Here is a 12,069-nt window from a genome sequence, read left to right on the forward strand (position 1 = left end):
CGGGCACGAGACGGATCGGCTGCGGAACGAGTGGCGTCGCGAGAGTTGTTTAATTGGTAAGTGTAACCTTTATTAATCTATGCATGCATTATTTACTGCAGTATTTATCGAGTAGTATCGATTCAGCGCTCGGGTGTAGATATTTCTAAAAAATATGTATTTCGCGATACTTGTACGGCCGAAGGCGCGTCGCGCGGATAATCGCGAAAGTGACATCGCGGCGTTTTATTAACAGGAAAATTAATATAAACAATGATAATTCTTTTTAAAAAATTCCTCTGTTCTGCAACGAATAATTTATATGATCTCACATCACATTATTTTATTTTATTTGTTATAAAGCCAGTTTGTCCATATTGATTACATGGATAGACTATAAAATATTGTGTATAAATTGGCGTTTTATAGAAGTAAAAATTAGTTCAATTATATATAATATTGTATCTTATATATATAATAAATCTGATGCAATATTATATATCAGATGAATATACAGTATTATTAAAATATGTATTCCTTGTTTTTATAAGAGAGATAATGCTTCTATTTATACACACATTCAAAAAGTATTTATAAATATAAAGGAAACACACGCCTAACTCATTTAATACCTATCCTTTTCTCTATAAGAGAATAGTCTTTATTTTTATTTTACATATATAAATATATTGTACTAATTTTTTTGTAAAAAATAAATCTGTAGAAAAGCTTCATATTTTTAAAATGTCAATATTTTATTTTCAATGCAACTTTCTTTCTTATTCTTTTTTCATTTATTTCAGCAACTTTAATGTAACCAAGAATCAATTATTTCCATAATCCTTTTTTTATATCTATATAATTATTTATCTTTATTAATTGTAAGATATAACTCTAAATATAAATATTTTTTTCTATTGTCTGAGATTTATTGTCTATGAAAGAAAAACTTTACTCTTTGACATACTTTTAAGTTAAAAGATTCAATATGTTATTTTTATTAATTATTTTGAGCTCCGTTTTAATTTGTGAACCTTATATTTGTACGTTAATTACAAATAACCTAATTAAACCTTATATTTATGTTACAGAACCATCATAGCTGATAATACGTAGCTGACATTTTTACACTCCACTATCAATCGGTGAGTAACAAAAAACCTTATTTATCACCAAAATAAAACGACCAATTTTATGCAAGTAAGCAATAATGCTCACCACAAAGTTATTACAACAGCACTCGATATTTTTCCTAGGCCTCCTTAGCCTCCTCACGGGTTCTCCCATCTGAACCCTTTTTTACTCGTATCTCACAACAGAAAAGATATGTACAAGATTAATCTGTAACATAAAAAAATATTTAAATAAAAATAATTATGTCTAAAATAAATATAAATTCCTTGTTTTTATAAGAAAGGTAATGCTTCTATTTTATATACATATATTCAAAAGATGTTTATAGACACATATTGCTTGCTTGCATCAAATTATGAAATATTTAATTTTGAGCGCATATTTGGAGAACAGATTAAAAGAAACACATACCTAAAATAAAAATGGAAGAATAACTTTTGCATGCAAGTATCATTTTATTCATAATTTCAACTAATGTACGAACTACGAATAATATCTTAATAAAAATGCTTCTTTATTTAGATATCAACTTGCATAAAATTTGATAAAAAATAAAATCTAATCCTTATATAATTTAAATTATTATAAATTTTAATTATTTAGAAATATTTTATATAAAGGGTGTCCATTTTAATCGATCATCCTCAAAAACTTTTTTATTTGTAATTTAAGAAAGAAATGCTTCGGACGAAAGTTGTTTGGTTTGAAGGGAACATGATTCTTACGTAAGTTATGTTGTAGATGTCATTGTTTTCAAGAAATTTTAGAGGCGACTAATTTCTTAAATAAAACTTGATTTTTTCCTTGAGATAAAAGTTATAGATCTCGTCGAGACGTTTTCAAAACACTATAATAAAGCTGTCTTTCGTTAAAGATTTTCTGAGATATTTTAAATTTTGTCATAATGTTTTTTAATATAAAATATGAAATATCTCTTAAAGTATTCACTTTTTGATTACTTTACCTGGATACTTTTGTACATAAAATAATGAAAGCAAGCAATAAAATTAATTTTTACATTTGCAATTTTACACAATTGAATGCTTTTACACAACGAAACAAATTTTTTAAAATTATTTTTTCTGTCTTTTTTACAACAATTGGTTTTTTTTATTATTCTACGTATAAAAGTATCAAGGTAAAGTCATCGAAAAGTGAATTATTACTTTACGAGATATTTCATATATATATTAAAAATATGACAAAATTAAAAATATCTCAGGAAATCCTTAACGAAGAAGAACTTTATTATAGTGTTTTAAAAACGTCTCGACGAGATCTATAACTATTATTTTAAGGAAAAAATTAAGTTCCATTTAAAAAATTAATCTCCTTTAAAATTTCTTGAAGATAACATGTATGGCACGACATTGGAATCATATGACCCCCTTCAAACAACTTTCGTCTAAAGCATTTCTTTCTAGAATCACAAATAAAAAAGTTTTTGGGAGCAATCGATTAAAATAGGACACCCTGTATATTTGTTAATATTAATCATGTCATAAATAATTTATTAAATATTAAAAAAATCTCAAAATATAATCTAACAAATATTTTATTTATTAGACAACGTATTAAACATTCAATACACTATTATATTATACACTATACAGTGATCTGAAAACGAAATACTACGCAAATAAATAATTATTTTCATCAGATAACAATTAATAAAATAGATTATGAAATACTCACCTCGCGATCTGTTACATCTGGCCGCTTCTTCGGCTTCGACTCTTCTCTTCTTTCCGCATTGCTATTTCTTTATGGCACTCACATCTGTTTCTTAAAAAAAAAAGAAACATTGATTACAATTGAACGTGATTACAAGTAATCACAAGAATATAATAATCGTGCGGCTTTGCCATACCTTGCACGATATTATACTCTCGAAATTAATCACACGCGACGCGTACTTCATCCGCTTTCAACTGTAGCATTATTCTCGCATATTTTTATTCTCGCGTATACTTACTACGCGTATCTCTATTTATCTCAAAGTAGAGTACCGACCTAAACGTACGCGTAATCTTATCTTTTACAGGCAATTCCGCTTTTACCGAACAACAGGGCAACTAAACACAATCGCCGCCGATTGTATAAACGGTTCGTTGCGTCGCATTTTCGGGAGTGCCAGCGAAACAACATTGTGGTAAATATTACTTTTTATTTTGTGTAAAAGTAATTTTAATTTTTGCTTATACTTGAGTCGTTTTATTTCATCATGATTTTGAAATAATAATTAGAAAAAAATAAGTAATTTGAAATTTTATAAGAATTTATTTTTGTAAAGATATTTTTCTGAAAATGTATAATTATTTAAATAAAAGTGTAATTAAATGATGAATAAGAAGTTTGATGCGTAAGAATTATTTAATATCAAATCATTTATTTATATGTTGCAGAAGATAACGACGCGGAAAGTGTCGCATCGAGGGAGCTGACAACCCGAGAGGACAGCCTGAGAGGAGGAGGAGGCCTGAGAGAGGCATCGGGCGCCAGCGGAACAACTTTGCGGTAAATATTATTTATTTGTGTAAAAGCAACTTTTTTCCTGTTTATTATTGAATCGCTTTATTTCACAATAATTTAGAAATAATAATTAGAAAGAAAGTGGTAATTTGAAGTTTTATAAAAGCTCATTATTGTAAAGATTATTTTAGGAAAATAATTATTTAAATAAATATCTAATTGAATGATAAATAAAAGGTTTGATACCATAGGAATTATGTTTTAAAACATTGAGTTTTTTAAACACCATTTTAATATAAATTTTATATTTATATGTTACAGAATCAACGTAGCTACGTGGCAGATATAATTCCGCTATTGCGCATCGGTGTCGGTGAGTGATGAATTAATATATTTATTGAGGTAACGGATGTATGGTAACTTATTAAATATACATACTATATATCTGGATAAACGTATGAAATTTGTCAACAATATAAAGATCTTACATATAAGTACACAGCATTCTATACATCCGTTGCCTTAAAATGGGTCAGTTACAACAGATTAGGATAAGTTTAATTCTGGACGCTTCTTTATTATTATATTTATTGTGCATTTATTAATTAATTTAGTTTGCATACGAGAATGTACTCGTATAAAAATTATACAACTAATATATTATACCAAAACCAAATATATTTCCTTCGACAACAAAAAAGTAATATTTTTCATTGTTTAAATGTTAACCAAAAAAAGACAATTTTTCGGTTGACTTATATATAGTTACGTAAACACATCACTGGAAAATTATTTCAAGGAATAATCTTCTATGTATCATAGAATTGCAAAAAATTATCACATATGACAATTGTCTAATCGTACACTCTTAATAGTATTTATTTGTAAGATCAGTTCTCATTAACTTCTTTTATAATCGTAGTTACGTACGTTTGTAATATGCGGATGATATTACAAGAAAGCTCTAAACTGAGGCTGTTTTAGCTGAAAATAAAAACATAAAACAATAACTGAGAGAAAAAACCGATAATTTTGAAAGAGAACAAAATAAATGTATTAAAATTAATAAACAAAATATAGTTCCTGTGATCATCCTCTAAATAAAGTAATTTCTAAGTGTTACAAGTTTTAATAAGCAGCACCATTGAATGTGTTTAATTATGCCATGTTATATGAATAGAGTCACATGTTTGATAGGAATATATATATATATATGCAATTAATATTGCAATAACGCGTACATATGCGTAAATTATCGATTACAAACTAGTTATAAATGCATCAGTGGTACAGCAATATTATTTGAATATATGCAATATATTGGATAGTAGAAAAATCGAATAGATGCTGAAATAACTTTTCAAATAATCATAAATTTTATATTAGAGATATAAATATGTAATTTTTCTATTATATCTTTTTATACCGTAATTTTACACATCTAATTATACGTGTGGTATTAATAGAACTGATACTTATAACATATAAAGCACATATGATATCAATATAACTGTTAGTCTTTCGGAATAGCATATCATTAAATGGATAGTTAAATTGTCTTGCATATAATCTAAAAATTAGTCAATAGAAGTTTAGTAACTAAAACTATATTAATATATTATACAATATATATATATATATATATATATATTGTATAATATATATAGCCTAAAAGGAGCTGATAAATGCTTTAATTAACAAACATATATTTGTGAATCCTAGCTTCTGCAAAGGTATATAGCATATGTAAAAGAAGAAAAACGTTTTTATCAATCACATAATGTCAAATATGGGGTCCGATTTCTTTGATGTAACGACAAAAAACAGATCCGGCAGATTAAACTATTATGTTTAGATAATTTTTAATAAAATTTATAAGTTTCATTGGCATATCATTTTTATTACGTAAATTAAAGCATTTATCAGCTCTTCGTAGGCTAATTAAATATTATCGAAGACAACGTTTCAAATGATTATCTATGCTTGGAAGCAAGGATTCATAAATCTATTAAAACAATAAATATATGAGAATTGTGTTATTTTAATCTCCATATCTAATGACTTCAAATACTATGTCTAAAAATATATGTCAGAAATACATCTAAATACGAAACAAGAAATTAATTCAGAATTTTCCATCAATAACGTAACGTCAAATACGGGGTCCAATTTCTTCAATGTAATGACAAAAATCGGGACCGGCCAATTTAATTATTGCTTTTATTAAATTTGACCGAGATTTCACCTACCCCGTATGTGACGTTACGTTATTGATGGAAATTTCTGAATTAATTTCTTGTTTCGTATTTATGATGTATTTCTGACATATTATTTTAGAAATAGTATTCGTATTACGCAAATATTGAGATTAAAATAATACAATTTTATATGTTCACTATTTCATTATATATATGAATCCTAGCTCCTAAGCATAGATGATTGTGTATAACGTTATGTCTTCAGTAATATTTAATTAGTCTATGAGGAACTGTTAAACGCATTAATTTATATAATACAATTGGTATGCCCAGAAAAAGCAAAAATTTTGTTAAAAATAAATTGAAATGTATAATAGTTTACCTGGCAGGTCCAGCTTTTTGTCGTTACATTGAAGGAGTCAAACACAAATGTGACTTTACTTTGTTGATGAAAACTTTTTTCTTCTTTATATATCCTCTACGTTTGCATATACTTTTATGTATTAAATATTTGTATTATTCACAGATTGACGTTAAAGTAACACATTGTTTGTGTACACAATTTATTTTTTTAATAGTCCTAGCTTCCAATTTACGATTATCATCATCAATCGTGTAAGACAATCTTTTAAAACGTTTTCTTTGCTAATATTTATAAATATTTATAACATTTGTTTATAAATATTAACAAAGAAAGCGTTTTAAAAGATTGTCTACGCTTGGAAGCTAGGATTTATAAATATAATAAAGTAAGTACATTGTGTTACTTTAAATTTAATCTGTGTATAATACAAATACAATATCTAAAAGTATATGCAAACGTACAGCATAAATAAAAAAGCAAAAAAATTTTTATGGCGTAACGTTATATACAGAGTCCGACTCCTTCGACGTAATGACAAAAAGCAGGACCGGCCAGTTTAACTATTACTTTTAGATAATTTTCAACAAAATTCATGCTTTTTCTGGGTATACCATTTTTATTATATAAATTAAAGCGTTCATTAGCTTCTCGCGTAGGCTAATATTGTCGAAAATATTGTCGAAAACAACATTTTAAAAGACGATTAATCTATGCTTGAAAGAGCATGCTAAGATTCACAAATAATAACGAAATAATAAACATATAAAACTGTGTGTTATTTTAATCTCGATATTTGTGTAATACGAATACGATTTCTTAAGTAATATATCAGAATTACGTCATAAATACGAAGTAAGAAATTAATTCAGAAATTTCCATTAACGACGTGACATATGGGGTCCAATTTCTTCGATATAATGACAAAAATCAGGAACGGCCAATTAAATTATTACTATTATTAAATGTTGCCATGATTTATGCGTTTCATGAGCATATCGTTGTCATTATATAAATTAAACTATTCATTATCTATTCATAGGTTAGATAAAAATTTGCGAAGACAACATTTTTCGTACGAACTTTTAAAATGTTATCTTCAAATTTTTAAGTAGTCTACGAATAGGTAATGAACTCTTCAATTTATATAATGAGAAAGATATGCTCATGAAACGCATAAATCTTGGTAATATTTAATAATAGTAATAGTTCAATTGGCTGATCTCGATTTTTGTCATTACAGCGAAGAAATTGGACCCCATACACAGTAAAAAATTTTGTGTCAATGGAAGTCCACTCTCAATTTTGTGTTAAAATAACTCATTCATCGTGTTATTTTTTACATATAGAAATGTTATATCGACATTTTTTTAGTAAAAAATGTAAAAAATAACACGATGAATGAGTTATTTTAACACAAAATTGAGAGTGGACTTCCATTAACACAAAATTTTTTACTGTGTATGTGTCGTTACGTAGTTGATATTTTTAAATTAAGTTCATGCTTCCATATTTATGCTATATTTTTACTTTTTCTTTAAAAATAATGTTTGTATTATGTATAAATTGCGATTAAAGAAGTAACAATATATTTATTAATGATATAGCTACATTTTTTATTTATATAGTATCTAATTATAAATATAATCCAATAGTAACTGTCCTCATGTTAATTGTATGAAAACAAGAATAGATCATGCAAGAATAGATCATTATTAATCTGAGACAGAGATTAGTCTAATGAGAAATGTACAAATTAACAGAAATTGTATGATTTAATGCAATGAAGCAAATTATATAGAGAGGACCCTTTTTCTTACAAAGCATATATTTAAAATACTGGTACCGGTCCTCCTAATGTGTAATATATAAAAAGAAATTTGGTTCTCTGGTTTTATACATTACATATCTTTAAACAAATTGGTACCGGTCTCGGCAAATATAAAAAAATACCGGGTCGGACCCAATATGTGACAAATGTCCCGATATGTATCACTACGTCTCCGAAATGGTACTGACATCTACCGAACCATAAAGATATATATATATATATATATATATATCGCATAATATATTTCATTAAATTTATTGATCTAGCTTTTTCATAAAGGTACATGCTTACATTAACTATTATTACTTATTTTAACGCATTTACTTTAGCCTAAACTGTTGTAGCTTATTCATATATAGTGATTGATAACTGGATTTTATACCAGTTAAAGTAGTAATGTAATTGGCGTGAGATCCAATATATATGTTGTTATAAAATAGAAGTTTTTTTTTAGTAATAATTTTTGAGTCAATCAGTTCATATCACTTAAAATAATTGTAAAATAATATATTATACGAAAAATAATTTTAATAATTTACAAACTATATGATATTTTTATCAATTCTAATTGTGTAGGGAAATTTATTACCCTTTCCGGATCTTACGTCATTTATATAAATTTCTCATCTCTGCATGCTTTTGAGATGAGATTCAGCAACGAATCGTTCGAATCGATGAAAATCTCTGTTGAATGGCGCGTCTAGCAATTTTCATTCATTTATTTTTAAATTAAAATTTTATTGTTCTTATTATACAGTTTATATAGTTAAAAGTTTAATATACATATATTTTATAATCGCGATCGAATTAAAACATTGTGGACGTAAAAATTTTTTTCAAATTTAAATTTGTTTCCAATCAGATACTTATTTTAATTACCGGATATATATTTATAAATGCAAAAATTAATTCATGTGCTAATGAAATTATTATTGTTGTTGTTAATTGTTAATTTCGTATTTAATTGATTTAATTATTGTGATGGCCTCTTCGCGACGCGTTCGTGTTTCGCGCATCGTACAAAAGCGTAAAACCTTACGCTTATAGTGCCGGCGATGATTAGCCGGCAGCAGAATTAAGGAGTATTCCTCCTTGCGATATCTGACTGTATGAAGTCAAAATACGGCCAAGTGCTACAAAAGGTGAGTCCACTCTGGCCAGAAGAAAGAAGACGAAGAGGATCAAGGTAGGTTGGTGTATAACACCAATCAATTTGTAAAAGGTACATGGTAATGGTAAGGTTTTCTTGTATACGTGCGATTGCGCGTAATCAGAGACGGAAAAATGCCGTCTAGAACTAAATCTGACTTAAATCCGAATTAATTTCGCGTAAATTAAAAATTAAACTCCCCATAAAAACTCCTAAACGGTTCTGATTTAAAACGATATTCGCGCGCACTTTTCTAATTTTCGATAATCGCGATCGTGATTATAGGAATACTAGATAAAGACACGGGTAGGTAGGAATATTATTCATGTAGGTAGGTAGAAATACTGGTAAAAACTAGATAAAAATCGGGTAGGTAAGGATATGGATAGGTAAGGATGCGGGAGGGATGATTTGACGACAAAAAGAAATTAATGTATTTTATAATTTTAAGAAATTTAAATTTATTTCTATAAAAGTGCAATAATATAAACTTAAGAATTATGTACAAAGCATTACATTTTATTGTATATAAAATTGTATAAAATGTAATTGTATACAAAATTGTAAGTCTAATTTGTGTAATCTGGGTTACACGAAATGGAAACGCGTATATAACACAAATTTTTCTAAATTAAAACGTTATTAAATATATATTTTTAAAATTTTTTATTTTATTCTTCTTTAATAGCGAAATTATCGCCAATTTTTTATAATGTACAATAAGAATTTTTTATCTAAATAAAAATACAAAGATTTGATTGAAAGATGCTAAGCTAGTGATCGAATATTAACTTTCTACTCGTGAAATTTGACATCTGCGTTTTACTGAGTCGCGAATGTATTCGAGAAAATAGTTCCGATTTAGGAGTTATATCCTCAAGAGCATTATATCGTCAGCTACGAGTCAAAAGTCGCGAAATTGCTTGTTCCTAAATTTAGGAAATTAATTTAGAACTAAATTAATTTCCAAAATTTCTTTCCGCGGTAAATATTTGTGAAAGGCTATGCGAACACCGTGTTTTTTCCACGTTCGTGATCGCGATTGCTGCCTCGGCGATGGGCCTTAGCGCTGTCCCTCACGTCAGATAATTGTGATGAGTAATTTCTCGTCGGTTTTCGTGAGATCTGTCCGCGACGTCTAATTCGGCGTCTAGTTGAAAGTTGGGAGCTACCGTTGCAGGAACGAAATTAATCCCAGGTTTTCTTAGCAGTTTCCGGAACCAGTGGTTTTGGCAGTAAGTCCATAACGATTACCACATGTTTCATATATAACCGCCGAATTAATTATTATATTCTTAGAGAAGATTTTATTTTTCTCATTAAATATGTTCTCTCATTAATAGTAATACTAATATTATTTTTCTATTAATGAAACTTGTTAATAGTAAAATGTGCATGGATACAACGATAAATTTATAGTATTTATAATTTAAGAAAATGAATTCAAATCAAGAAACAGTTTGCATGCTCTTGTCGATATATTCGAATCATGCTTAAGAATACATACATACATACATATATATATTGAAACAGGGGCGCGGCTCCTCAAAACTTCTTCTACATTGGTTATCCGTTGTTTCACGTCTTCTAACATTAAATTAGACTTTGCTTGCTTCTGTATTAATTCTTTCAGGTATTCTACAATGCAACGAATAATATATTGTATATACTATACCTAAGTAATAATATATCGTATAGATAACATGTAAATAATGCATGTTGCTACTACTTTATTAATAAAAACCATTGCACGTAAAAAATTGTAGTCAACCGTAAGACCGTAAGAAAATTTACCAATCACTATCTTATTTTTCGACCATAAGGAGAATACTCGATTATGATTGGTCAATCTTTTTACGGCCTTACAATTATCACTAAAATTTTGTTACATGCAATGGCCTTAACCATTGTACGTATATATTTATACATACTTATTATGTTCGAGTCCTCTTGCACCTCTTGCTTTTCAAACGATCGAATAGAGCCTATAACAATATTTACACATGTTAATATTATGTTACTATAACTAATTTTTGTTTATTTCAACAATATGTGTACCTTGCACTATAACGGGCACATCAGAAATATTATATACTTGTGTTTTCTTGGGTCCTGTATAGGTCATATCTTTTTCTACGGAAATGTATATAGTATTACAATAGTAAACATATATCATATATCGAGGCGAAGGTACGGTAATTGTGAATTGTGATCGAGTGATTTGCAGTTTCGTCATGATATTCGCGGGCGATAATCGCTCGTCCCGTCCCGGTCCGCCATATGTTTGGACTATCGAATGTGCATGGCATTCATTACCTCGAATCGTGTCGTGTTTTGAACGTGCTGTGCCGGAATTGTCGTGCGATTATATCCGATTCTTTTCGAAGAGCGGAAAGAGGGCCGAGTGACAACGTGAAATCCGCAGTATCGTGATTCAAGTAAAAGTGATTCAAGTAATGGCACACTGTGATGCAACATACAACGCTCGTTCATGAATATATTTCTTATTTTCGTGACTCGTGTATTTCGTGCCGCGTAATCGCGACTCCTCGTTGTGCAAAGCATGCATTAATAGTACTCTTACACTACTTACATTCGCGAGATTTACGTGCTCGATCCCGTAAAATGTGCGTACGATATTTAATCTTAATTGTGGTTTAATCAACTGCGTGTGTCTTTACTAACTGTCCACTTGATTCGCGCAGTATCTCGCGTCAAGATCTTCGAACATTTCGTCGCCATTAACGCGACTGCAACGCAGTGATGAAACGCGGAACGAATCGGGGCAATCGGCGTCGCGACTCCTTCAAATTTGCGCGAAAAATCTATGTTACCTGCTTTTATGTTACAAAGTAAAGTACTTCCTTCCCATGGGTACAACCTTGGCGAGGTGGGAAGGCCCAGTACCCAGTACGAGGATTTTACCCAAACAAAACTCTCGTTC

At 28.8% G+C, this 12,069-nt stretch overlaps 1 long non-coding RNA gene across 2 annotated transcripts; it reads right to left on the minus strand.

The window, feature by feature from the left end:
* Positions 1–293: 293 nt before the first annotated feature.
* LOC139780067 (uncharacterized) lies at positions 294–11,549 on the minus strand. 2 transcript variants are annotated; one of them, XR_011720101.1, is made up of 5 exons: positions 11,184–11,549; positions 11,057–11,110; positions 10,641–10,763; positions 2,809–2,898; positions 294–1,320 (listed from the first exon to the last, which is right to left on the minus strand). It is a non-coding gene; the product is annotated as an uncharacterized lncRNA (long non-coding RNA). The 2 variants fall into 2 exon arrangements; XR_011720100.1 differs by lacking the exons at positions 294–1,320; positions 2,809–2,898 and adding an exon at positions 9,777–10,419.
* Between the last annotated feature and the right edge of the window lie 520 nt (positions 11,550–12,069).

The sequence above is a fragment of the Temnothorax nylanderi genome, unplaced genomic scaffold (assembly GCF_030848795.1).
Source record: "Temnothorax nylanderi isolate EJ_2023f unplaced genomic scaffold, tnyl_v1.0 TNYL_tig0260_pilon, whole genome shotgun sequence".
Classification (NCBI taxonomy): Eukaryota; Metazoa; Arthropoda; class Insecta; order Hymenoptera; family Formicidae; genus Temnothorax; species Temnothorax nylanderi.